The 16,179-nt window shown below is 45.9% G+C and overlaps 1 protein-coding gene across 12 annotated transcripts in view; it reads right to left on the reverse strand.

Annotated features, from left to right (window-relative positions):
- MARCO (macrophage receptor with collagenous structure) overlaps nucleotides 1-16,179 on the reverse strand; it is a 268,892-nt gene that overhangs the window by 45,290 nt on the left and 207,423 nt on the right. Inside the window, exon 1 of one of the 12 annotated variants that reach the window (XM_075933237.2) lies at nucleotides 2,347-2,469. The exons of the other annotated variants lie outside the window; for them this stretch is intronic. The gene's annotated coding sequence lies outside the window, so the exon portion shown is untranslated. Of the gene's footprint in view, nucleotides 1-2,346; nucleotides 2,470-16,179 lie in introns of those variants that run through there. 12 annotated transcript variants of the gene reach the window in all.

A 16,179-nucleotide genomic window follows, 5' to 3' on the forward strand; every position in this document is an offset into this window, starting at 1 on the left:
TTCTAGATGCGCTAGTTCGAATTAGCTTAGTTCGAATTAACTAATTCGAACTAAGTTAGTTCGAACTAGCGCTGTAGTGTAGACGTACCCTGAGGTAGTGACAGGCTCTGGTAGGGGGGAGGCAGCTCCTCCCCATGGATGAGAAAGGCTCCAGCAAGGGAAGTTGCCAGGGCCTTTCCCCACTGCCAGAACCTTTCATTGTGGCATGGAACGGCTCTGGAAGCCAAATACTACACTGCTAAAAATAGCAGTCTGCAGTCAGAAAATAGCAAGGTAGCCAGGCACTGCTTGGGCACACAGAGTGCCTGGGCACATGAAGAGTTGGTAGGGTGTATATCTAAGGAAACGATGTCTCACCAGCTATGATACTATTTATACCAGGGCTAGTGGGGCTGAACTCTATGCACCACTATAAATGCAGGCACAGACTTTCTTGCTGCAAGCATTCCCCCTCCTCAGCAAGAAAATTGTGTTCATTTGCGAAAACCACTGACTAGCAGACTGGTTCCAATCTTTGCCACTGGCTCTTATCTCCCTTGCTTGGTGCCCTTACATCTGCATGTCACTTTCACCGCAGTTCTCAGCACCACTGAATTTCACATTTTGGCTCAAAAAATTAAACGGATGCTATTTACTCCTGGGTTGATTTTCATTCAGTGACATAAGTCGCCCAAGTTTGCATATGAAAGCCATTGGTAGAGCAAGGACAGATATCACAACATGCTGCCTCTTTTCAAAAGTAGAAAAATCGAACACCACTCAGTTTACTCTGCATGTATGGGCGAAGTCCCTAGAAGCCAAGGTCCTTTCTGCTCTGCATGGGCTTGAAGGAGCTGTTGGGACTTTGCCTAAGCAGAGGGGTTTGCCCTACTTTGTCCCTTCCTTTCATGGAGAAGATGCCATGTGCTAGGTGGCTGCTTAGATGTTGCCCTTGCAGACCACAGGAATGAATTTCATTGGTAGGTGCAATAATTCTTATTCTAACTGGGGATCTGATTGGCTGAAAATTGCTAGGTATATAGTAAACTTTTAAATGTACTTGAATAAAGCTCAGCTGGACACGAGCCACGACTCCATATATTAGCTCTCCCAGACTTCGGGGGGAGGACGTTCAGAATCCCAATTTTACTGCGGGCATGTATCTTTTTAATGGGCCTAAACAGAAGCCTAGAGTCACTCCCTGCTAAAATCTAATCCTGAATGTTGCAGCTCAGGCCCTGTCCCTGCCAATCTGTGCCTTAGCCGGGCATCACACCGTTGGAAAGGATGCCCCTCCATAGTTCTAATGTGGAAAATAGCAGAACATTGTACAACCATGGTTACATTGTACAATCATGTACAACCATTGTACAGTCGTGGTTAGTGATTAGCTTGCTTCAGCCTTACATTATCAGCGTTTGCTGTGGGAAGCCATATGATGAACATGCTTGTGCTTTTGGTTGCCAAGGAGGTTTTAGGAAAGCCATGGCGGCTAAGTCACACTGAAAAAACTTATAAACATGCAGGCAGGCAAACACATTTCACTGAAAAGGAGCAGCAGTTGCTTGTTACTGCAGCACTCAATGGCCTGTATGGTTGACAGACAAGGTGTGAAACCCATTTAACTGATTTTTGTGCCACCCACCCAAAAAAGAGCTTTGGGGTTCAACTTCTCCTTCCATTCTATGAGACCTTAATTTCCACAGTTACATTGGTGTGAAAGTGGTACAATGGTGCAGTCAATCAGCCCCTAGGTTTGACGCTCCCAGGCTATTTACTCCAACTATCCAGGGTTTGAGGTGCAATTCTCTAGTGTGAATGTTATTTCTGAAAGACCAATGAGCAGGACAATGACTCTCACTTGATTTTACCTAGTACTTTTCTTTTCTTCTTTGATGGTTGCCCTGGTAATGTATTTTTGCTCCCATCCATGTACATACACACATCTAAGTGTCCCCTGATTTATACCTCTTCCACCATGGAGCAGTTCTATTGTCTTCTGTGAGATCTCCATGGATTTTCACCCACTGAGTTCAGAACCTGATCAGACCCTTCAGAGCCAGAGATGGAGATTGCCATCCAGACAAAGATCTCACCCCGCCTTGAGCAGAAGGTGGAACTCTCTGGCATTCTCAGCCCTCCTGGTCCTTCCCCAGGACTCTGCGCTGGGCTCCTCATCCATTAAGGGGGAAAGCACATGGCCCCAGTGACCCTGCAGAGTTGAGGGTGGAACTGTAATATGTGCTGCATTCCCACCCTCCTCTTCTAGTTGGATTAGTCTTCTCTGTCACTTTGGTTGCAGGGAAAAGAAAGTTTCTATCAGAAACAACACAGGTCATAAACCCTGCTGATTTTTCACAGACCTACCTCTCTGCTCCACACCTGTCTTCGTCTATCCAAACAAAAGCTTTGGCCTGGCTCCTTGACAGCTCCTTGTGGATGTCTAGCCTCTCTCCCTTGCTTGCTCTCCACCTTTGCTCTGGCAGGGAAGATGCAGAGGAAAGAATGGTTTTCAAATCAGCATTTACACTCATACTGATCATCTGTCAAGTCCCATGCCAAGAAGAGCTTCTGCTGTCTGACTCTGTCCTCTCAGATCTACAACCCTGCTTCATTTAGGAAGACTCTGTGTAGTCTTACGAGTTGCTCCCTCCCTTTGTGATACATTGGGGCTATCTCTGTTCCTTTTCTCCCTTCCCGCTACAATGCAGATTAACCGAGGGTTAATCAACATGATGACAAAAATGTGACAGTCCAAAGGGGTCTTATTTACAATCAGGTCCCTACCAGTGATCTGCCAGAAACACCACCAGGGTAAAATTCTTTAGTGCAAACCAGGTTGTTTTGCAATGTGAACCAGGTTAGGCAAACTCCTGCTTACCTACAAGAGGATAAATATGAAACTGCTGAAGCATGCTGATTACTTACTGACTTCACCCAGACCACTCCAAGAAAGTTTGCATCATCTTTGCAACTATAATGCATTAGTACATTACTTTGTGAAAGTCTGGCCTGATGGGAGCCGCATCAGGCATTTTAAATAATTACTTAAATAAGAAATGACAATAAGAGAAGGGCCAGCGGGCACAAACAGATCTTTATGCGAAGGAGAATGCTGATCAGACCTTGCAACAGCGGTGACAGTGATAGAGAAACATAATAAGAAAGTGATTTGCTAAAGGCCACGTCGGTGGAGAATCACAAAACTCCCTATTTTTCAAATTAAAATTACCACAGGTCTCATCGAATCATCGTTACAAAAGTGGATCCTGAAAGCAAACGAATGGCAAACGCTTACTCCTTCCATTATTCAAGAGCATTACACCTCATTACTGGATAACAAGCTATTTAACAATGTTTTAAAACACAAGCTCAATTAAGAAACAACTGTAACATAGGACTAGAAGATAGGCATTACTAGAGGATTCCCAACTACCTGATGAGATTTTGCAGTGCTCCTGGTCACTGAGGACTTTGCATATGGTAACTGTGGGATATGTGGCATGAAACTGTGGTGCTTTCTTTTTCTTTTTTATTTGGTTAAATGCCACATTCTTGACTACCACCTGACAGAAGCCTGACAGCAGCCAACTTGCTCTGGGAATTGCTGCAGCCTGTAGGGAGGAGGAATATGCACTGTGCTTTCTCAGGGAACACAAAAATGCCTTGATTTCTCAAGTCCAGAAGAGACCATTAGCTCCTCTCCTCTGACCCCGCCCCCACAGGCCAGTTAAGTTTGCCAGGTTGCTTTGTTCAGCCCAATAATTTGTGTTGGATTTAAGTGAACCTTCCAGAAAGGCATCCAGGCTTGATTTGAAGACTTGAAGAGATGAAGCATCCACCATTTGCCCTGATAGTTCGTTCCAAGAGGTGGCAACCCTTGCTGTTAACAATGAGTGGCCTATTTCCTATTTGAATTTGTCTGGCTTTTCCTTTCAGCCAATGGCTCCTGTTATGACTTTCTCTACTAGATTGAAGAGTCTTTTAGTATCCACTGTTTAGGCACTTACACAGCAATCAAGTCACCTCCTCCGTGTTTTTTTTTTAAAATAAACTACAAGGATTGAGCTCTTAAAGCCTCTCACTTTTCCCCCGTCTTTGAGTGATTTCCCCACAGGCCCTGCAACCCATTTAATCCAATATGCACGTTTTTTTTTAATTTTTGTGTATTGGGAACACCCCTACAGAGATGTGGCCAGCAATATACTGACCAAACATTCTTTCATCTGCATTCACTGATCCATGCAAAACAATTCAGTATCAGAGAAGCCCCTAGGGGCGGTGGGTGAAAGCCCACCTGGAGGAGGCATCCAAAGCCCTGACCCTTCCACCCAAAGCCAAACTCCTTCCCCTGAAACCATGCCCCTTCAACAACCTCCCTCCCCCCCCCCCAACCAAGCCCCGCCAAACTCCGCACCGCAGGCCCAGCCCTCCCCAGCTGCTGGGCAGTCATGCCATGGTCCCAGTCCCTCCCGGGCAGCTGGACAATGTGAGTAGTTTTGGGAAGGCAATACCTTCCCTTGCCTACATTAACCACTGCCCACAAAAGAGCCAATGGAATTCAGTTCTGCCTGCCCAGCAGAGTTCACTATCAGCTTGCCTGACTGGTTCATTGGCAGCTTGTTGGTGGGCTTGTGGAGAGCCAGGAATCCTAGCAATTTGGGTTCCTAAGGGCCATGGCGGCCTAGTATGTGCATGACCCCCTGAGCTGGGTGCTCCAGGCTTCCAGGGTCCGTGGTGGTGAAACAACCAGCCAGGCAGACTGCCCCAGGGCCAGTGCCCCATTCCCTTGCAGGGAGACCATAAAAATGGTTAGTTATCACTTCGAATCTCAGTGAAACCAGATACTGAAACCCTCTGAGTGTGTCTACACTACACCCTTACCGTGAAATAAGCTACACCATTTGAGCTATGCAAATTGCATGGCTTATTTCGAGCTAATTTTGAAATAGCTTATTTTGAAATTTGGTGCTCTCTACACAGTGCCAAATTTTGAAATCGAAAGCTATTCCGAAACATCCCTTAATCCTCGTGGAACGAGGTTTAAAGGGATGTCAGAATAGCACGCCTGTTATTTTGAAAGCTATTTCAAAAATATCAGGAGTGCTGTCAAGATGCGGAAAATGCTATTTCGGGATACTGGAAGTATCCCAAAATAGCACCGCTGCCTAGACACACCCTCCATGAACAGAATTACCCTCCCCCACGCAGCGCTAAGCATATACCATCTGTCCCCGTTGCTTCACAAGCGTGACTGGCCTGAGACTTGAGAGAACCAGTGTCACTGCCCTGCAACTTCACAGGCCTTGGGCAAGGCATGTAGGGCCAAAGCCGCAAAGGTTTTTAGGTGCCTAGTTGCCATTGAAATCACTGGAAGTTTGGTGTCTATAAACATTGGAGGGTACAGGCCTTGGTGTCACTGTGCAGCAGCTCCCCTTCTGTCAAACAGAGATTACAGCCTGTCCTTACCTCACAGAGGTGCTGTGAGGCTAATCATATTAAAGATTGGCAGGTGCGTAGATGCTGTAGTAACACATACCATGCTACTGGGGAGACAGAGACTAAAATTCCACGCCACCTGCATTTAATCCAGTATTCCAATTCACTAGCTGTGTACTTTCAGAAGGTGGGCGCAGGCCATGTTCCATAACTCTCAAGTGCCAATTTTGTGGCACAAGCGGCTTTCTCGTACTCTAGTCAGTCTATAAAGTAGCTTTGACAATATGTATCATCAAAAATTTGGAAATGTCATGACAGGATTCCAACAGGGTGTAAACCAAAACAAATGACAAAATGTTTCATGAAGAATCTTTCACCCGGCTCTAATAAACATTTATATCACAGTAAGAAGGAGCATGCGATCCTTTATTGGATTTGCTTCCTTAGCCTCGGCTGTGCATTCATTGTAGCTGCTGGCTCTTCTCCTTCTGCGATGCTTTAGATCCTGCTGTGCTTTCTCTGTCTGCAGCGACTGATTGACTTTGATTGTGCAATTGGGTTACTAAATAAGGGGAAAATATGCATGCTGAAGCAGGGTGCGTGACTGGGTGAAGGGCTTGCTAAAGCAATGTGATTATTAATAGAATAGCAGCTTCCAGCACATTGTAGGGGCAGGAGCAGGATGCGCAGCTACACTCATGCGTCCTTTCATTTAAGCTAAGCAATAGGACTCATCTGTGATGCTCGCCTCAGTCCTTTGACACATCCCTTCCAGACAAACAAGGAGGGAGCCTGTCATAGGGCTGACACCACCATAGCGCCTCCAGCCAGCAGTCCTAGGAATTACCTTGATGACTCGCTGGATGCCTCCCTCTAGCTGGTGTCTCCCCACGCTTCTCTTTGACCACGGTGTCCTCTTCAGGACACTGCTCTCCGGCAGTGCCAATTCCAGTGTCTGAGCCCCCCTTCTGAGGGTTGGTGTTTATCCTGGTTGCACTCCAGGGTCCTCCCCTCCCCAGGGCACCTTGTTCTCCTCCCAGAGAACATCCAGTTCCCCTGTACCCACCTTGCCTCAGTGACCTACTGCCAGTCTTCATCTAGCCCCTGCCTCAGGGGCAAACTGCAGTCTGTAATGGCCACTCATCACTGGCAAACGGGTGTGGACCTGCTGCCCCTGCCTACCATGGCTGTCTCTCTACAGCCCTAGTAGCCTCGGGACTTGCTTCAGGCCCTGCAGCCTGGGAGCTTGCTTGACCAGAGCTTCCACCTGCTCTACCTCCAGGAAGCCACCTGCTTCCCTGGCAATCAGGGCCCTATTGCTCTCTAGCCAGAGCAGTGGTCAGGTCTCTCTTTCCCACCAGGAGTCCCTCTTTATATCACCCTCAGCTGGGCCCTCATTAGCAGAGCTGCCTCAGCTGGGAATTTGCTCTCAGCCCTTGCTCAGAGCTGGGGTTTTGTCCTTAAAGGGCCAGTACAGGGCAAACGCCCTGTCATAGAGGCCTTAAAGACAGAGGCTCTCGCTCCGTGCCAGCAACTGCTGCTTTTCTCATTCACCACGTGTCACATCCTGGCTCATTCACTACGTGTCATTTCCATTCCAGTCAGGGGACAGTGTAGCCAGGCAAGCAGGAAAACCTCCCTCTCAGAAGGAACAGACAGACAGTCTGTATCCTTCATGGGTCATTCCAACACCTGGCAGGCCTGAGAAAGTCCTTATACCAGAGGTGGGGAACCTCCAGCCCACAGGCCACATGTGATTCATCAGGATTAGCCATTGGTGGGCTGCCAGACAATTTGCTTACCTGAGCATCCGCAGGCATGGCTGTTCGCACCTCCCAGTTGCCATGGTTCCCAGTTCCCGACCAGTGGATGCTGCGGGAAGCTAGAGGATAATTGGCTAGGTGGTAGTCTTGTGGAAAAGAATCTGAGGGTTAGCGTGGATCACACACTCAGTGTGATGCAGTGGCAAAAAAGGCTAATATCACTCTGGGGTGTATGAAGAGGAATGTTATATGCAAGACAAGGGAGATAATTGCCCCACTTTACTAGGTACTGATGAGGCCTCAGCTCATACCGTGTCCAGTTCTGGCCACCACACTTTAAGAAAGAAGTGGAGAGAGACAGCTATGGCAAGAGTTCAGAGGAGAGCAACAAAAATTATTAGAGGTTTAGCTAACCTAACTTATGAGGAAAGGGTTAAAAAAACTATCATATTTAATCTTGAGAAAACAAAGATTGAGGAGGGACCTGATACATTATCAACTTTTATAAAGTGGACGGTGCTCTCTTGTTCTCATGTCCATTGATGCTAGGTCTGGAAATAATCAGTTTAATTGGTAATAAGAGAGATTTAGGTTTAGAATTTAGGGGGGAAATTCTAGCTATAAGGCTAGGTAAGTCCTAGAAAGGGCCTCCAAAGGGGGTTGTGGAATCCTCATCCTTAGTAGTTTTTAAGATCAGGTCAAACACCTTTCAGGGATGGTCTACATATTTATAGTCCTGCCCTAGCACAGAGGGCTGGGCTGGATGACTTCTAGAGGCTCCATCCATGTCTACATTTCTATGATTCATCATCATGGATCCAGAGATCATCAGTAATGAAGAGGAGAGTAGACCTATGTAGTTGGGCTCCCTAGTTCGGCCATTTTACCAAATCACTATTGTTGGCTTCAGATATTTGCCAGCTGCCCTACCACTAAGATTCACCCATCTCATGTCAGAATGAAGGGTCATAAAGCTAAGTGCTCACTCAGAACTAGCCAACCTGAGCCTCACTCATTTGTCCTGCTACTAAGGTGTTCAGACAGGGCAGAGCCTCAAGAAAGAGTTTACAACAGAACGAAATGAACTTCTGTACATTTTTGTACATGGCTTTTGTAAAGGGAAATTGTGCTTCTCCGATCTATTAGAGTTCTTTGAGGATGTAAACAAATAGGTTGACAAGGGTGATCCATTTGATATCACATACTTTGACTATCGGAAAACTATTGATAAAGGTCCCACACCAAATTAAGCTTCTTCAGCAAATTAAGCAATCATTAGAGAAGAGGGCAGGTTCTCTCACAGATCAGTAACTAGTTAAAAGATAGGAAATAAAGGAAAGGAATGAATGGTTAGCTTTCACAGCAAAGAGGGGGTAAATAAATGGTTCCCCAAAGGATCTGTGCTGGGACCAGCACTGTTCAACGTATCCATACATTATCTGGAAAAGGGTGTTAATATTGCAGACAAATTTTGCAGATAATAGAAAATTACTCAAGATAGTTATGCCTATAGTAGACTGTGAAGAGTTACAAAGGGATCTAACAAAATCAGGTGACAGGGCAACAAAATGGCAGATGAAATCCAGTGTTTATTACTGTGAAGTAATGGACATCGAAAACAAAATGAGGGCGTCTGAATTAACTGTTTCAACTCAAGAGAGATTTTGGGCTCATCGTGGATAATTCTCTGAAAACATCTGCTCAATTTCAGCAGCAGTCAAAAAGTTAGCAAAATGTAGATATCATTAGAAAAAAGATAGGCAATAAGACAGGAAAATCTCATAATGCCACTGTATCATTTTGCTACTCCAATACCTTTAGTACTGCATGCAGTTCTGGTTGCCCTATCTCAAAAAGATCTATTAGAAATGGAAGTACTACAGAGAAGGGCAAAAAATAATTATGGATTTGGAACAGATTTCATACAAGAAGCAATTAAAAAGACCAGGACTCTTCATCTAGGAAAAGAGAGAATGAAGGGAGGATAAAACAGAGGTTGAATGGGGTGGAGAAAGTGAATAGGAAAGTATTATTTACCCCTTCATATAACACAAGAACCAGGGGTCAGCCAACTAAATTAATAGACAACAGGCTGAAAATAAATTTAAGGATGTACTTCTTCACACAATGCCCTATCAACCTGTGGAACTCATTGCCAGGAGATGTTATCAAGGCTAAAAGTATAATTAGGTTCAAAGAAGAATTAGATAAATTCATGGAGGATGGCTCCATGGAAGGTTATTAGCCAGGATGGTCAGGAATGTAACCCCATGCTCTTGATGTCCATAAATCTCTGATTGCCAAAAGCTGGGACTGGATGACAGAGGATTGCTCATTTGATAATTGCTCTGTTTTGTTCAGTCCCTCTAAAGAATCTGGCACCAGCCACTATTGGAAGGCAGGATATTGGGCTAGACAGACCACTGTCCTGCCCTAGTATGGTCTTTTGTTCTTATGTTTGTTTTCCTGAGTTTTGTTGGCTGAGTGAGGTACGGTCTTACACTCAACTGGAGGATATTTCTCTGTTGGTAACACGGTAACTTTTGACATCCCCATCAGACTAATATCAACAATTTGAGAATGTAATAGGCATCGGTGATTTTAGGGAAAATCAGAAAACTAGAGAAGGGAAAATTGGGAGAGAGGAGGCACAGAGCCCAGGTATCTGATAAGCAGACTCACTAGCTTCCACCACCTCAGTAACTGTCTAAAGCTCAAAGAACCAACCGATGGTCATTAAGAATTCACACGCCTTCTCAGCTCCTGCCAGGGTTCCCAGTACAGTTTAAAATGTGGAAACCTTCTCCTAGAGAGAAAGCAAATACGTAAGATTGGTGGGGGCAATAAATGGACCTGAGAGGGAAGTGGATACGGGGAAGAATGTGGTAGTTCGGCTTGACAGGAATGGCAGCACACAGCCTCGTGTAGTGACAGAAATGGGGAATTCTGGTTTAATGGGGAAGGGGGAAAATAGAGTGAAAAGAGGAATGGGTGGTGCACAGATCCCCTCACTTGGGGTGGAGTAGAGAATGGGAGACAAGGACATGAGGGAGGATGACAGGAGATGTACAGAATCCCTAGCATGTAGCACATGGGGAGGGGGGATACACAGTTCCTGAGATGGAAGGCCTAGAGGGGGATTTCTGAGGAATCCCTGAAATAGAGAGAGTTGGGAGGGTGGCACACACAGAGTTTGTGGGGGGGAGGGGACTTGAGGGCAACAAGGAGCCCTCATTCAGTGAGTTTGACCTAGGGAAGCAACAAAGCATGAGCCCCTCATGTTACCTGTTTCCTGACAGTAGCCCCGTGTCTGCATTTCTCTGTTGATGCATGGCTCTGCTAGGCTTTCCTCCGACAAGCAGCACTTCTTAAAACCTCTCTGAGAAATGCGGTAAGCAAGTTGCCCCCGCACTACAGCTTCCGCACAGCTTTCTGACCAAGATAATTGCATCCAGAGACCTGAAAAGCTTAAATGTTCTTTGCTTCCAGGCCTTTTCAAAAGTAATACCCTGGCACTGGCTTTGCAGAATTTGCACCAGTATTCTGCTCCTCTCACTCATCCATAATCTCCTTCGTTTCAGTGCAATTACTTGACGAATAAGGTGCAACTCAAGGTGAGAAAAGCCAAGTAACTGTGGTGACAGGCATTAGTAAAACACTCTACGGTGAGATAGCAAAGGAGCTGATTGTGACCATTTTATTCAAATGATGTACTCCAGGATTCTTTGTGTACCCACATCCCCTGCGCACACGCGCATACACACACACACGAATTGAGCTTACTTATAACTCCTTTGCCTTCTGACTTTCAACTTCCAGTCAGGATTGGTAGCGATGGCCACATCTACATCATAAAAGGTTTGCCGCTAACTATCTCTATACTTGCAAACCATCCTAGAGTAATCTCAGTGTATAACAGAAAAAAACCAGTGCTTTTGATGGCATAATTTTCACTGGTTCCTTCAGCAAAATAAGAGACTCCAGTAAAAATACTTTTATGCCAATATAACAGTGTCTTCACTAGAGCCTTTGCTGGTATAAAAATGGTGCATAAAAACCATACCTCTAAGGGTGTGTCTAGACTACAGGGTTTTGTCGACAAAAGTCCACTTTTGTCGACAAAATTAAACCTGCGTCTACGCTACCACTGAGTTCTATCGACATAATGTCGACAGAAAACAGCAGTTTTGTCGACGCTGGTAAACCTCATTTTACAAGAAATAACGCCTTTTGTCAACAGAGTTCTGTCGACAGAAGGCGTTATTGCATCTAAACTGCCCTTTGTGTCTACACTGCCATGTCGACAAAGCAATTTGCTTTGTCGACAGAACTGAATGTAGTCTAGACGCTCTTTGTTGACAGAAGCTTTGTCGACAGTATCTGTCAACAAAACTTCTGTCGACAAAAGCCTGTAGTCTAGATGTACCCTAAGTGAAAAGGCTATATTGGCAAAGATTTCCAGTGTAAACCTGTCCTAAAACACAAAAGGCCATGAGAGTGGGGAAACAAGAGGTTTATAGAAAATAAGAGACACATGAAAGCTTTTATGAATAACTGACTGCATGCTAATAACTTAATGGCAGATGAACTGATCTGTACTTCAATAGCGTAGCTACAAGATTGTTGCTGAACTGGCTTATTTATCATCTGATTCATCTAGTTAATGTGTTTCCTGGCTCTCTCCCTTTAAAAAATATTGTTATTGAAATGAGTATCAAAGAGTTCTGCCAGATCAGGTTTTCAATTTTACAGACACAGAGCCTGAAAGAAGATACGCACATGTGTAAGTGTACTCTTGTGTGTGGTTCCATTGAAAGAGTAAGGGCCCAATCCAATGCCCAGTGAAGTCTGTTGAGTTCAATGGGCATTTAATCAGATCCTATGCGCATTGTCCATGGCCCTGAGCTAGTCAGTGACAGAGCTAGGAATACTATAAATCAGGCCTTGAGGCTCTCATTCGAACACAACAGTCTACTTCTGGATACCACATCTCAAAGCAATACAGCAGAAAAAGGAGAGGGTCACAGAGGAGTGAAAGAAAGCATTAAAGGCTCTACAGAAATGTTCACATGAGAGAAGATTTCAACGACTAGGCCAAACCAAAACCCTGGATGCGAACACTGTGTCAGTGCTGCCCCTTGTATTAACGCAAAACATTGGGATTCCAATAGCGTCACATTCTGAGTTTTTCCTGTGTGGGCCCATCTCTTAGAACAGTGCTCAACAATCATCCCAGAACTGGGGTGGGGAGGGGGGGGGCAGGAGATATTTGCAGCAGGCAAGGCACCTTTACAATGCAAAGCCCCACTGCAAAGAGAGTCTCAATGCCCAAGGAAGGACGCTTTTTGCGTTGAATACCCTTGGGCTGGCACCCAGTCTCCCTGCGTCCCTTTGAGGCCGCCAGCCTTACTGTTCTCTCATGGGGAGGGCCATAAAATGAACAAATTGCTTTGCCCAACTCTTCTCCCCCTGCCTGGGCTCCAGATTCTCTTATTCCCAAAGGAGAGCCCGGAGTCTGCACATGGAGCACATGAGTGGTGTCAGCAGCTGCAGTCGGGAAGTATGTTTATATGGGAGGCAGAAAGCGAGCCCCCACAGCAGTGGCAATATGAGAAATGGAACAAGGCACATCCTGAGAGAGAGAGAGAGAGAGAGAGAGAGAGAGAGAGAGAGAGTGTGTGTGTGTGTGTACAGGTTCCACAGCTGTATGCAGCACCTGGTGACTCCCCGGGGTCTCATGAAGAAGCACTTGTGCTAAAGCGATAAAAGCACAGAGGCTGGGTGGCTGACATTTCTCCTCCCTAGCTTTGGTGCAGAGATTGAAACCAGATTTATTTTCTGCCGTGAGTTACGTTAATTTGGCACCAGAACCTGCTCCCCTCCACCCTTCTTTAGCCCTGGCCCAGCTGCATTATGAATTCATGGAACCACCTGCAAAGTGTTTTGAGATTCAGACCTGTCCTTTGAGATGAATTAACACCAGGGAGGCCCCCTCAGCATGGTAAAGAGAAAAATATGTTCTGCAAGAAAAAGGCTATCTCTGACAAGCAACATTGTTCTCTTAAGATCCTAAGTATCATCCGGCCTCTCCCATTTAAACACACAGTTGTTCCCTGTACAAGTAATATCTGAGCCCAAACATTTCCCAGGTGTAAAAGCCAAGCTGGAAATAGGCTCATAAGATCTACAAAAACATGAGTGTTATCAAAATCAGCCACATTTGAAATAGGTTAGCTCTTCTAATGGATTAGGTTAGCTCTTCTATTAGAAATAGGTTAGCTCTTCTATCTATTAGAAACAACATAAATACAGCTGTCATGATGCATCATCTTGAGATCAAATCTGCACACAGGAGCTCTGAGCTGGAGAGGAGAAGTAAGCTGATCCCAGCCTGTGTCTTATTTAACATGGCTGTTTCAACCTTCTGCTCCTTTTCGTTACATAAAAAAGCTCAGTAAGTTTGCCCCCTATCCACTAGGAAGACCCCCAAACTGTCATATTCCTAATTCAGACTTCTGGATTTACGCTGATATAACTAAGATAAGAATCTAACGCATAATATTCTGCTTGATGGATGGCACCACACAGCCACCTGTCCTCATAAGGATCCTGGTGTGAGGTGCTGCTTTTAGGGGCCGCTAACCTTCCATCCGCATCCTGATTGCCACTGACAAACATTTCAACTTGAACCACTAGACTCCTCTGGCCACCCCACTCCTACATCACTGTGCATGAGCAGAATTGAAATATTTCACCCAGTGGCCGTCCACAGTTCATAGGCAGTAAATGCTAAGCTGCTCCCCTTCAAACCTAAGTGCAAGGGACAGTATGAAAAACTGAGCATGCGTGGTTACCGAATGCTGGGAATTTCAAAGAACATGCCTAAGATCCCACTGTCTCATGGCTTCCCAACTGTCAGGATGGTTAAGCACTGGAATACATTGCCTAGGGAGGTTGTGGAATCTCCATCTCTAGAGATATTTAAGAGCAGTTTAGACAGACATCTATCAGGGATGGTACTCTAGACAGTGCTTGGTCCAGCTGTGAGTGCAGGGACTGGTCTTGATGACCCCTTGAAGTTACTTCCTGTTCTAGTGTTCTGTGCTTCTATGATCCCTGTTGAGCGCAAAAGCCAGCGCCACAATTTAAACTGTCCCCCAACTTGTGCCCCTTTACCCATGTAGCAGAAACAAGATCCCTCTTTTGTGTGCACAACAAGCACACACAGACTAATCCTGCTCCGGATTCTGCGCTCCCCCTGAACATGGCAGGTAGCTGCCTTGTACTGTCTGAAGATGCACCTTCCATTTTTACCGTGAGGCTTGCCCTTATGTCTCAGGCATCTGGTGCAAACCAAGCTGGCTCAGGCTGCCTCCCTCTTGGCAAGAAGGCTCACATTTGGAACTTGAAAACACTGACGTGAACGTAAAACCCAGCGGAGGGAGGCTGGCGCTGCTCCATCCTCTGCATTCCGTCCGCGGACCTACCCTGAGAAAGCTGCTAACTGGCCACTCCTGTTTGTTATTTACCGGCTCCACAGTCACGGAGCCTCGTGGCTCATGATGGCTATGGTTTGTCCCTTTCAGCTAAGGGGAGTTGCCAGAAGTGGCAGCCCACGGGAGCTGCGAGGCTCCACAGATCCAGTAAATAAACAAATGGGAGCAGCCAGTGAGCAACTTTCTCAGAGTGGGTCCATGGACCGCTTTGAGAAACACAGGCTTAGAGCAGCATGCTCTCACCTCAGCTGAGGACAAACCCAGCCTCGGGATTCGGGAAATGCAATCCGTTTCCCAGCTCACCCCTTGGATAAGGGGGACAGCTCGAGACAATGCCTTGAATTGCTTTTCCTGTCATTGTTTTTCCTGCTCTTTTCATGGGGCACACTCCCATTCTGTTCCTGGAGGGGTCTGGTACTTACATGACCATGCCACTGGTCACCTCAAAATCTGGCATTTTCAATCTGCTTTACATGATATTTCAGTTCTCCTTTCTCATTGGGTAATACATTTTGTTCTTTTTGCAAAGAAGGACATCCTGGACAGATCTTGCTCAATCCAATTGCTGAGAAATGGTCATGCTCATTGTGACTTCACCCGTGTCAGCATAAGCACTTTTATACACATTTCCTGGCATTTTTCTTGCAATTCTGTCACTAGAAGAAATCTTAGCACATTTTCATTCATTTAATTGCTCTTCAGGCTTACTGACATCAGGGCCATTGAGTAATGTGGGGTTTTCAATACAACACTGTAAAAGTCCTAGTCTGAGTTTGTTCAGTTTCATCTTCCAGCCCATTTGATCTTCTCAGTGCCTTTTTTCTGCTAGACTGAAAAACCTTCTATTGCCCGAAATCTCCCGAGAGAGGACTACATTGTGCCTAGGTGAAATGTTACATACGAGTGCAACACACACTCCTCATGGGCATGCTGTTCTGTCCCATCTAGCGGCACAGAGACCACTTATAGAGAATAATGAGTCTGCTCTACAACCTTAGCTGAGAGCCAGCTGCGTTTTAGCTCATGCAACAGAGGCTCATGCACTAAGCTCCAGAGGTCCCAGGTTCAAATCTGTCCGCAGACAATGAGGGTCTGTCAGCATTACACAAACCCCTATTGAACTACTTAACAGGGTAGTATTGTCTACTCCACGTTCACCAACCTAACTGGTGTAACGCAGTTCAGAGCAGCCAGTCACAGCACACCCTCGAGCTGTGCTCAAAGAGCCCCGTTTGTGATGGAAATGCTGGCAGGACAGTGGAATGGTTGGAAGGTGGGCTGGAAGGAGTTCCAGTGGCGAATGTTGTCTCAAGCAGGGCCTGACTGTTGACTAGTTCCCCTCTCTGATCAGTGTCACTTGGGGGACAGGGGAGCATGGCTGGTGGGAAAAGGCTGCAGTGTAGGCCTCGAAGTGTCAGCTGAGCTTCTCAACGGGGGAGGAACCATTTCTATCTCTGTGGGGCACAGAGCTCATTCAAGACACGGTGAAGTCGCTACCTAGA

This window comes from Pelodiscus sinensis, chromosome 7 (assembly GCF_052426305.1).
Source record: "Pelodiscus sinensis isolate ZL-2025 chromosome 7, ASM5242630v1, whole genome shotgun sequence".
Lineage (NCBI taxonomy): Eukaryota > Metazoa > Chordata > Testudines > Trionychidae > Pelodiscus > Pelodiscus sinensis.